This window comes from Calonectris borealis, chromosome 1, assembly GCF_964195595.1.
Source record: "Calonectris borealis chromosome 1, bCalBor7.hap1.2, whole genome shotgun sequence".
In the NCBI taxonomy this organism is placed as follows: domain Eukaryota; kingdom Metazoa; phylum Chordata; class Aves; order Procellariiformes; family Procellariidae; genus Calonectris; species Calonectris borealis.
In genome coordinates, this window is record NC_134312.1 from 99,827,427 (window position 1) to 99,839,610 (window position 12,184).

At 37.5% G+C, this 12,184-nt stretch overlaps 1 long non-coding RNA gene across 2 annotated transcripts; it reads left to right on the forward strand.

Annotated features, from left to right (window-relative positions):
* The first annotated feature begins 2,634 nt into the window (after positions 1 to 2,634).
* On the forward strand, positions 2,635 to 9,899 carry LOC142090886 (uncharacterized). 2 transcript variants are annotated; one of them, XR_012676668.1, is made up of 3 exons: positions 2,635 to 2,962; positions 7,267 to 7,333; positions 9,777 to 9,899. It is a non-coding gene; the product is annotated as an uncharacterized LOC142090886 (long non-coding RNA). The 2 variants fall into 2 exon arrangements; XR_012676666.1 differs by lacking the exon at positions 2,635 to 2,962 and having other exon boundaries at positions 4,163 to 7,333.
* Positions 9,900 to 12,184: the final 2,285 nt, after the last annotated feature.

The window sequence follows — 12,184 nt, forward strand, 5'->3', positions numbered from 1 at the left end:
TGACCGAAACTGGCCAAAGGGATATTCCATACCATATGACATCATGCTCAGCGTAAAAAGCTGGGGGGAGTTGGCCAGGGAGCAGCGATCGCTGCTCAGGGACTGGCTGGGCATCGGTCAGCCTGTGGTGAGCAGTTGCATCACTTGCTTTTCCTGGGTTTTGTTCCTCTCCCTCTTTTTGTTATTTTCCTTTTCATTACATTTTTTTTTTCCCAATTATTAAACAGCTCTTATCTCAGCCCACGAGTTTTCTTACTTTTGCCCTTCCAATTCTCTCTCCCATCCCACCAGGAGGGGGGACAGTGAGTGAGCGGCTGTGTGGTTCTTGGTTGCTGACTGGGGTGAAACCACGACACATGGGGAAAGATGGGGAAGGGAAAGGGGAAGAGGAAGAACAGCAGTACGACAGGGGCACGTGTCCAGTCTCGCGATCAGGCAAAGAGAGAGCCCACCTCAGAGTGTGCTTTTCCATGGCTGTCCACATGTGTTTAACTGAATTTTTAACTGGGCTATGAAACCTGCTAGCACTGAAGGCATCTTGTGTCTGACTCAGCTCTGTAGAGGCTAACTGGCTGGTACAGGCCAGTTTGTTTTTAGGATGTCAGTGGGCTCAGCAGAGAAACCCCCTGTGGGCCTTCATCTCACTAATTCACATTTGACACTTCCACAAACAAGAAAAATCATTACTCCTGGTTTTGAATGCTAAACTTTTCCTTCAGAAGAGTATAGCGAAGCAGTCTATATGATTTTCAATTTCCACAGACTTACAAAGGTCGTTGGATAGTATGGAAGGGAGCTGTGTTACTGGATTTGTCTAGCAGCAAAAATAAACTACTAGTGATTTTAAAATAGTTACATTTACAGTGAAACAAAAGAAAAAAGACAATCCCAAACAGGGATCTTTATTTGAAAACTAAACCACATATAGATCTCAATGAGTATTTTGAATGGATATGACAAGACTTTGGTGGTATTATATAGAGAGTCCTCATATTGTGTCTTAGGGGGAACATGCCACATGCAGGTAGCTGCCACTGATTTAGTTCAAATTTGCAGAAAAAGCTAAGTATGGTGATGCCCATAGGGTGTTACTTGTAAGTGTTACTGCCGGGGACACTGGACTGCTCTGTGTGACTCCCACTGATTATGTCATTTCAGAATAAGTTGAATAAAATTCCGGAAAATGCACTGTCAGGAACCCTTTTGACCAGGGGTGGGGGAAATCATTAAGCGGTAAGAATCCCAGCCAGATACTTCCATTTCATTTTATTTGATCATTTTAATGATTTACCATTTCCTTGACAGACTTTTATGACAACTTTGTCTTGGGTGTTAAAGTTTTTTTTTTAATTTAGTTTTTTAAATTATTTTTACATGTGCTACTAACTATTTCCCTTTCAAATGGGATCTGAATAGCGGTGGCTTTGTTCACTTTGTCAAATTAGCAAAGACAATTGAACTGAAGTTTCTTTTGATAATTTATGATCATAGGATAATCGTCTTCCTGAGCAAACCAATCAAAGAAATCATGATTTGATTCATTTCAGCTCATAGGCACTTCTAAAAATCATGGAGATTGCAAAGGGTGGTCATGTTTTGGAAGTCACAAAACTGGGAGTTGGGCTTTGTGCTTAGCCTTCTTTATCTGCCTTCGCAGACTTCTCAGGAGGCCTTACTATTCTCTTACCTAATTTTTAATTTTTTAACATTAACATTTTGATAACTAACATATTAGAAGCTCCCTGTATGTTTTGGAAGACATTAACTTTTGTTCTTGTTGCTAGCCCAGCTGATAGGTGGTCAAAACCAGAGGCCTCCTTCAGAATATCGTGACTGTTCATCTCTTCTTATTTGTTCATCTGTAAAATGAGGATTATTTTCTGATTCACACTAAAAAAAACCCAATGTGTAAAGTACATTGACGACTTGGTTAGAAAATTTTTATGAACAACAAATGCGAAAGACTCATCAGTTTATAGAGTTACAGGCTGCCAGTGAAAGAAAATGTCATACTACGAAAACTGAAACAGAGGATTGGAAAATAATTTTATTAGATTTAAGATTAAAAGTTCTTTTTAATTTCATCCAATTTTGCTTTTGGAAACTACAGAGACCATGGAGGCTTTTTTAATTGTTTTTCTTTGTCTGAATTTTTGAGTGCCTCATCTGGGAGAAATAAAAGGGAACTCATATTTTCTCACAGGTGGGGAGCTAATACTTTCAAAAAATAAAAATTCTTCAAGATCAGTAACCCAAATTGATTGTTTCAAGCAGCACTTTAAAATTTTGGTTTATAAATTTTATATACAATAATTCAGGTGAGCAAAATAGATATATATATGTAAAAAAAAAATTAGGCTTTGTCCTGATACAGAAGAGAAATACTGGTCACCCTGAGGGACAAATGAGTAAAGGTTAGGTGATGTGTCCAACAGACAGTAAGGAATGGGTGAAGGCAGCAGGAGTTCAAAGCAGAGCATTTTGAGTGTGGAGAGTGAACAGCAGCAAAACAGACTCCCCAAAAAACAAAAGCAAGGATGGAAGAAAGACAAAAGACCTTCAACAGCAATGAGAAAGGTTTGAAATTTTTCCCATTCACAGGAAAGTACTGACAGCAGCTTAACAGCAGAGGCAGCAGGTGCAAAACTGAAATCTAACTAGCGTGGGTGCCCTTCTCGAGAGGGCTTAGTCCCATTTCGCTTTTGCGTCTTCCTGGCATGAAGAGCCATTCAAACTTTGCCTTGCTAATGCAGTATCTGTGCCAGGAGGGCTTTGGACCATGTGTCCGGTTCATATCACTGTTCATTTCATGTGCTGACAGGTTGCCATATGCCCTGAGGCTTTTTCTCCCATCTCTTCTTTTCTCCTCCAGTTGAAGAATTTTCCTTCTCTATCTCTATGTGAGAAATCACTTGTGCTCACCAAAATAAATACTATCCTAGTGAATTAAAGAAAATGGATGGTAAGTTACTAAAAAGAAGATCTTTCAATTTCTTGTGTTGCATTAAATATTAAGATCTTTTCTGCCTGTAATGAAACTACTCTTTTTGTCTCTATTGCTGCATCCCATCTGATCAGTTATTCACATGATAAAAACTTGGTGGTGTTTGTATATTTGCTTTATAGAAATAGCAAATGACAGACCTTTTTGTGTGTCTCATGCATTAGCATATTGTTGCCTTTTAATCTGCGGCGTCAGTAAACTTTAGACTAGTTAACTCCAAAGGGATGAAGGAAAGTGGAGGAACAGAACAGAGATGGAGAAGCAAAAGAATGTTAGTGAAAAACTAGACAAAAAGCTACAAGTTTTAAACTACAACAGTAACAGATTTTATTCCAACTGGTAAGGAGGTAAATACAGAAACCAGTGCAGCTGCTGAGACTGTAAACCAAAGGATTGCTGGGGAAGAAATTGATTATCCTACTCAGCAGGACTATTTGGATGTTAATTTGTCCAGCGATGAATTTGACAATACAGCTAATACCCATGAATGTATATGTTCTCCTTTTTTCTCACAACACTTAGCTCATCCCTGGGAATTCATATTTGTATTGACCAAAAAGCAAAGTGTCTTACAACAGAAAATCCAAATATCCCTTAAGGAGGTGTCACTCACAGAAAGATAGCAGAGGTACTAGAGCTATAAGAGTTTCTAGCAACAAAAGTCTATTAACTAGTTGAATTACCAATCTACAGCAGTTTGGGTGGCTTGACAAATGTGATTTCTTTTTTGCAACTAATTTAAAAACTACAAACCCCCAAATGTTACATGAAAATTTATTTCTTTGGCAAGCAAAGGACAGTTTCATTGCTGACTCTGTTTCATTTTCAAAAATTAACACTTTAGAAAGAGGTCAAGAAATTTTATTCTCACTGAGAGAGATAAAGAATGACTCAGTTTATTACTCTAATCTCGGTACAAGTCATAGTCCAAGCTAAAGTTGATCTTAAATCACATAAACTACAGTGATTGCTGTTGCTACATGAAAAAAATTACGCAGAAAACTGTATTATTTATTAAATTAAATTATATCCGCACAATAGACAGGAGAAAATTTGAATGCTTTATCTGGAATTTATTCATCAATGTACATGAATGCAGAACAAATTATTTATCATCCTTCCTTAAAACTAAGTCAGAAACTACACTGGAGGATTAAATACAAAATTACTGCTGCAATGCATTTGAGAGTGTGATGCTTAAAGATACGTTTTTAGTGATGCTTTTGAAGTCTGGAATATGGGATTTCCTGCAGTCACAGCTGGGTCCGGGTGCAGCTCTGAGGCAACTGTCAGGGTGCCTGGAGCTGGATCGTCCTCGGGCACAAGGCTCCTGAGCCGATTGCCTTTAGCAAGCAAAAGTGTGTGTGTAAGTATGCATAGCTTTGACTCTGCAACCAAATGACTGCCTACGGGTCCCTAAGTGGCCTCAGCAAAGGTAATTGGTACCTAATTATATAATATGACATTCAGTTGACTTTTGGGGCTTTTTCTTTCTCTTTTTTTTTTTTTTGGTAACTATTGCCGGACACCTGGATTTCTTTTCTTGGTTGTGGTGTTTTTTTTTTTTCTCCTCTGTATTATTTTAGATTAGACCAGGATGAATGATGCTTGTTTACCATATAAAGTCACATCCTTTGCTTGCAAAATCAGTCATTTTCAAATCCAAAAGCAATTTACACAAAATTTTACAGTTTTATTGGTCTCCAATGGCAAGATATAATTTCAGAAACAGACAAACGCTCAAGAAAACAAGAATTTTCTTATGCCTCTCTCCCTAGTACTAAGTAGTCAGTTGGGGAAGGGGGAAGGAAAGGATGAAGTAAGCAGCTGATATTAATCTAAGTAGATGGTTTTGCCAAAACTACCCATGAGACATCAGCAACTTTTTCTTCAGAGATGAAGCAATCTTTCTCTGTGATATTTCTTGAAAATAATGCATCCCAATTCCTAAAAAATAGGAAATAGAGTACAGAGACTGCGGAAAAATCAATGTTTGTGTCACTTCTTTTCAAGCAAAAGTTTTAGGGCCATTAATTAAAAAAAAATTTCCAAGATAAACTCCAAATCCAAAGAAACTGAGCGTCATACGCACCATCCTCTGATGTTGGAGAAACTTGTTGGAGAACCATGCTGGAGAACAAGTGTTAAAAATATGTAACCTGCCCAAACATAGCAAGTGACCTAAATTTCTTTGTGCCTTAAGATGTTGTAAGACACTTCAATTAAAAACAAGCAGAGAGAGTATCAGTTTAGTATGAACTGGGACGAGCATTGGAAAAAGGAAGATAATTTATTAAGGTAAGAAAATGCAAACAGGAATGAAAGATTCCATTGTCTGCACAGAAAGGGGATATTTAGTTTTATTAAGGAGGGTGAAGTGATAATAACTGGGAACTAGATGAATCTGAGAGGAAAGAGAAGAAAAGACTTCCTACTGTGTGTTTAGTGACAGAGAGTGACTAGTCTGTGGCAACAGAGGGGGCAGAGTGGACAACTTTTGGCCCTTTTAAAAGGAAGAGAAGATGTTGGAAAGAGGAAAAAAGTAGTGGAGAAGCTGTGCTGAGAGTCATCACCTAAAGACAGCAAAAAAAGCCTGAGCAGTAAGATTCAATCACCTAAAGTCATGTAATCAGCAGGGGGACTAACAAAAAATGTGGGAACCTTCACTGCTAGGGGATGAAGAAATGTGAAAACACAAAACGCATGATGCAAGAGTGTACCAAGGGGAAAATAAACATGATTCAGGAATAACGTCAGTTGAGAGGTTTTTGACAGGATCCTTTTAAAGCTCATGCTTTTAATGGAACCTGTCAGTATGGACAAACTACTGTCAGAAAAGTATCTTTTTGGTCAAAATTAGAGAAACCCCAGAGACCAATCCCAAAATATCTTGCATCATTCCAGAGGAAATGCTGACTTAAGATGTGGGAGGATAACAGAACAGGAAACCAGTATGATACTAGCTATTCCAGTGTGTGAGAGCCTCAAGTTTATTGTGAAAACCTGAAAAAATCTGCCTGCTGAGTAGTTCTGAAAGCACAAAAATGTTCAAGATAAGAATACTTCTGTCTCGTTGCATCCCTATTTGGGGCTTAAGAGGAGCATTTGAGTCTTAATCAAGTGTTTTTTGTTTAATTTCTATAGGTTTATTCAGAGAGATTTACATAGTGTTACTAAAGGTTTCAGGCTTTATGTTTCTTGTTTACCTTACTAAACAAATTTTATAAATGTCCTATTTTTAAACACAAAATAAATAGATGTGCAAATGAACATAGGGCAAAACTGCTGTCATAGCAGAGATATTTGTTAGCACTCTGGACAAAAAAAAAAAAAAAGGAATGGAATGCAAATCCTTGATTACTAATTTTAGTCTTTGGAATGAACATTTGGTAATTTTTAGGGTTTGTAATATCTACCAAACAATCTGTCTGACCCAATTTATCATTCCAAATGTCCAGAATGCTAAGAATGATAGTTGAAGCATACAGCATTTTAAAAGTATTTTTTTTAACTTCTAAATATGTTGTACTGTTTCTATACTAATATATCTGTGCTGCCTATGTATAGATTGAGATTGCTGAGGGAATTTATTATTATTGTAAAAGGGGTATATTTTTGACATCAGAAAATCCCACCTGAATCCACCTCAGCCTCACTAACGAAATTTAACAGAAGTAACTGAAAGGTTAGGTGCTCTAACAAAAGAACTGGAGTGCCTAGCCTCACTAAGATGCTCCGAAGGCTTGGTAGATATAAAAACATACCCATATTTTATTGTGAAACCTTGACAAATTGAGCCGGCTACACATTAAGAATATGAATTTGGTCAGGTATGTCATAATCTTTTTTCTTTTCTCCTTTACATCCTGATGTTTAATGTAGCTTCAAAATTTTGCTCAGGTAGCTGTAATGAAGGGAAAATCCATAAAGCATGCAGCTATTATTGACTTCTAAGTCTTATTTCCCTTCCTTCCATCCCCATAGTATTTTGGCATTGGTTCTTAAATTCAGTCTTGGGGTGGGGGAGGAAGTGTGGTTAACGTAATGATTTGAAACATTTTTAGGTCTTTAAACTTAAAATTGACTTGGATGTGTAAGAACAATCACGTACCTTTAAAGTGAAATTGCATATTCAGCTCCAGAGCTACTCAAGCCAAGGAGATAAAAGTAGAAAATGAACAAACTACAATTACATTTAGGAGGATCTCTTCTGTGGAGCTACGCAGACACGAAATGTTAAGACAACTCTTATTTTGGCATAGCTTCAGACTCAACGGTGGACTGTTGCTACCTCCTGGAATTGAAAGAAGTCAGAGTCAGAAACATCACGTTAGTATCTTACACCATATCTCAATTGGCTTGTTTTTAACCTTTTTTTTTTTTCCCCTCTTTTTGAGAACAAGGAAAATTGTATTGCCTGGGCTGCAAAGAGATTGATAAGAGGGTCTCAATGAAAAAGTATGAAGTCAAGGTAAAATAATTATGTATAAACTGGAAGAACTGGGGGAATACAGGCAAATTACTGTTTTAATGTGTAAAACCTGTTGTGGAAAATGTTGGTCAGATTACTCTTTACTGAAAATAGTCTAGGGGTATCTAGCAGTAGAAAAAGTAGCAATGTAACATTGAAATATTTCTGCAAGTCACTTAAATATCTGTACTATAACATGCTTACAAACTTCAGCCTTAGAAAAGACTGTTGTATCCCAAACAGAATTTTTTGAGTCTCAACTAGTTCTGTAAACAAATAGCTTAAAATGTAAAATAACTGGAATAAGCAAGCTGTTTGAAATAATGGAGCTACCTTTGGAAACACAAGCTTGAAAAATGAACTTTCCTACCCTTCCGCTTGCCTGCCCCTTGTACCCAAATCTTTAAAAAAACTGTAGTAGCTTTAGCTGTGTCCAACATATTGGACAGCAATTACTTTCTACTTTATAGCAAGGTACAGAAAACCTATGCTGGGTTCTTTCAGTGATGTACTTATATATTTTCATTGTCCTTTAATTGATAGTGAGGGGTGATCTTTGCTATGGGTCATTCAAGAAGATTTGATGTGTAGGCCATTTTTTTTTCCTTTTGCTATGTTTAAATTTAATTTATTTGATTGCCAGTCAATTGCTTCAATGATCTCATCGTCCCTTAGGTGATCTCCCATCTTTTTTTCCCTAAGTAAATTTTCAGTACCTGGAATGACAGGAAACAATGGACTGGAACAAGGGAATTAGCCTGAGATTATTCTACTGGTCACATGGCTTTCTCCTACTCTAGCAAGCTGATTGTGCAGCAGCATTTTCTGAAGTGTGAGCCTAAATTTCTGCTCCGTAATGATCCCTCAAGATAAATTTTCCCTCTCTTAAATACTTCAGCGAGACCACTACCTGTGCTCTTTTTTTATCATTCTGCCTACCCTACTGCCCTTTTCACTTCATTCAACTCCTGGATTTCTGAGATTGCCTCCTGCCAGTTTGCTCAATAGCTGGATTTTACAATGCTGTACGCTGCTTTGTTGTCCCCAGATTTAATGAGAACAACCACTACATCCCTACTTTCTGAAATTCCGTAAATGGTTTCACTTCCCTGTTCTCATGACCATAGCACAGTTTACTCTTCCAGAGGTAAAGAGCAAAAGAAGGAAAGACAGCAGCTGCTACCAGTAAATAGATATTGCTGAACTTCAGTTATGTGAACTCAAGACGCAGATTAGTCTTGTCCGAAAAGAAATTATTAATATACCCTAATTATTTAAGACCTGAAATATTACAGAAGTAATTGATTATTAGCTTAGCCTCAGCAAGGTAGATAGTAACCATCAGAAAGAAACTCCCCTAACTTCTCAGGACTGAGAAAATTAAATTCTTGACATAATTTTATCACACTAAATATCCAAGATTACTGCCTGTTCCATAGATTAAATGGATGGTCTACTCTAATCCATAGATTAGAAAGCAACATAGGCATTATCAGGGAAAAAAGTGTTTAGAGATAGCTGTAGTGCCTGTATGAGCTTCCTTGAATACAAAAATTTTGTATTATATTTTTCCTCTTCCATCCAAAACTAATTTGCAGTACTAGATAATTGTTTGTTGATATAATCACCAATTTGAGGCAGAATTTAGCGCATCAGTACTCTTAGACCATAGACTTAATTCTTCCTCTTGCTCCTTTCAACCAGTGCATGAACATCAAATCCTTGGTATCGAATTAGGTACCTGAGATTGCTTGGTTTTAGTTCTCTGGGATCACAGTTACATTGCATGCACTGCTGACATTTAAATATCAGCCAGATGTTGTTGTGATTTTATTTTCAACTCTGTTAGCCAAATTGTATGAGTCACCCCTTGCTGATCAGGATCATGCAACTTGCTGGAAGAAAACCTTCAGGCAAAAATTATCATCCTATTATGATCATCTTCCTACCTCTCCCCAGTGACTCCATTTAAATGCATTCTGCTTTACAAAGGAAATCAAAGTTGCTAACTCTGATTAATTAGAGAGTCAGAAATTCTGCAATAAACTGCAATAAGCTTAGATATACTGAAGCAAGAATTCATTCTTCAGTCTCGCAAATGCTAAAAACCTCAAATGGAGCCTGTCCCCATTTATTTTGAATTTTTCCGCATAGCGTTCAGAATCCCCAATCTGAGGATATCTTGTTATAGTGGATGCCATCTATGCCTTTTCTTGCATCTGTGTATAACTTGACTCAAGGTCTATGTAATTGTTCTGCCTCGTAAGTTCTAAAAAAATATATTGTATTCCCGGTTAACAGGGTCAGAAGAAAAGAGAAAATTATTTTGCAGTCACTGAAGGTGAAGTTTAAAACAGCTGCAGAGCAACTGAAGTATTTAAAAATGGGAAACTGTTCAAACAATAAACATTTTTCTTACTTCTTTGGTTTGTGTTATATATCCATTACATTTTTAGCCTTAATGACATGGTCATCCTGTATTTTATTCTTTGAGGTTATTCATCGTTCAAGTTACAGAGGAAAGATGGAAACTTTTAGTCCCTTTTCCAATTTAACTCCATGACGTGGAGACCAACTGAATTTACAAATGTTAGAAAGTCAGTGCAAACCCATTTCTTCAATGTAAAAGATAGGGAGGTGCCTTCTGGGGCTCTCCTCCAGTGCTGCTTCTAGATCCACACCCTATTCTCCTTTTCTTGCCCTTGTAAGATGCACAAGCTGATCCTGGCATTTTGTTCCTTTTTTTTTTTTTCTTTCTCTTTTTTTCTTCTCCCCTTTTCCAGCCACCCAAGAGCACAGAGTTAGGGGCTATTAAAGAGCACTGTGGGAGGGAATGGTTCTTGCCTGAAGAAAGTCCCAATGCCCTTTTCGAGACCCGTTGCTCTACCTGGAGCCCCCTAAGATGTGGTTAAGCCCACTAGCCCATACTGAGCCTTCCAGAGAAGCCCCCAGCCCTCCTGTTGCTGTGCTGAAGTCCAACTGAGCCAAAGTCACCCATTTGCCTGTTAGAAAATCTGTCTTTTTTCCCACCTGCCTGGGTATCCTCAGTTTTGGCACTGCAAAGCACCTGATGAAGTGCTGAACAGCATGCTGACCCCAACTAGATTGATGTCAGAATGCCAAATAACTTGTGCAGGGCTGAGGTTTTACCCCCGCTGTGAAATGAATAGGATTTGGAGATTAGGTAAATGAGAAAGAGAAATCTTGTAGTTTTCTCCATCACTCATAAATGGTTTCACGCCACATGTAAGGCTTTGAATGAAATGGCTCTTCATCAATTTTCAGTTTGAAGTGATCAGACTGATACAAGTGCTTGAAGTCTATTATTTTCCAGGTGAGGTAAATAGTCTTTCACAAACTAAGCCATGTCTCTCTATCTTTAAAAAAAAAAAATAATCCAGATTTTACTGTGATTTCTATTTTATAAAACCTTCTAATTTCACTGTGTGGTATGCTTTAGAGAAATTTCATTCATATATTGTGTATACAGTTTAAAAATGTGTTTCAGGGCAATGAACTTTGGATCTGCATATATTAGTGAACTTAGTCTCCATCAGAGCAGGTGAAATATTATAGGGTGACCAGTAACTCCTGCCTATACTGGACAGGTCAAAACCTTTGTACCGCTACCTCACAGCACTGAGTTAACTGAGGTACTTTGCTGCATTCCTCCTCTCCTGCTGCAGATGAATGAGGAATTTGTATGTATGTTTCTGAAGAATGAAAATTTCCTCTATTTAATATCCGTTTTTCTTTTTTTAATGAGTGATCAACCAAAAAGAGTTGAAAACCTTCAGCCTTAATGAATCATATATATTTTTCTGGTCATTGTTGGGGAACTTCCAGAAGTGGGAGTATCTAGGCAAAAAGGAGAAAAGCAGTACCCTGGTATACCTTAATCTTCAAGACTTAGTAATAATCATCTTGGACCTTTATGCTGTCTGTAAGAGAGAGGGAGGCTCTGGCCAAATGAGTCTTCTCCTGTACCTACTACCATATGGAAGTGCTTTTCAAGAAACTGTTCCTTGAGGGTTTAGAAAGCAGAGGAAATGATTTTCATGATTGTTTTAGGACTTCATAAGGATAGGGATAAATTCTTTGCCTCACCCACAACTGACAGCTAGTGCAAGAGACCATGCCGACCGGAAATTCAAATTTTCTGCTGGATATCAACGTCATCCCTACTTAACTCTGGAAAGTGGGGTTAAAGGACGGGCTGTGGTTAAAGTCTACAGCAACTAAAAGCATTATTGCCTGAGATGCTGTTGTGAAGAGCTGAGGGTTTCTAGGCACAAAGCCAGCATTTCTTCCCCCTTATTTAACAAACTGGACTCCAGAGATGTTAATAATTTCAAGTGGCAGATTATAGTGTGCAGTGGTGGTGAGGATATTAGGTGGGTTTATTTTAAGTAGTTATGGAGGTTGTTTTTTTCTTCCTAACATTTTTCAGGCCCAGATTTAAATTCCCAGAGTTTTAATCCAAAAGGGACTATTACATCAATTTGATTGAACTCCTGTTTTCCACAGGCCATTACATTTAACACAGTTAACTGTGTGTTAAGCCTAGTAACTTGGGTTGGCATAACGCATAATTTCTAGAAAGGTACAAACTTGTGACTTGAGGTTATTACACTGTGTTAATGTTAAGTTACGTTAAGTTACTTAATGTTAAGTTTCTTTAATAATGTCCTTTTAAGTTTTTGCAGAGA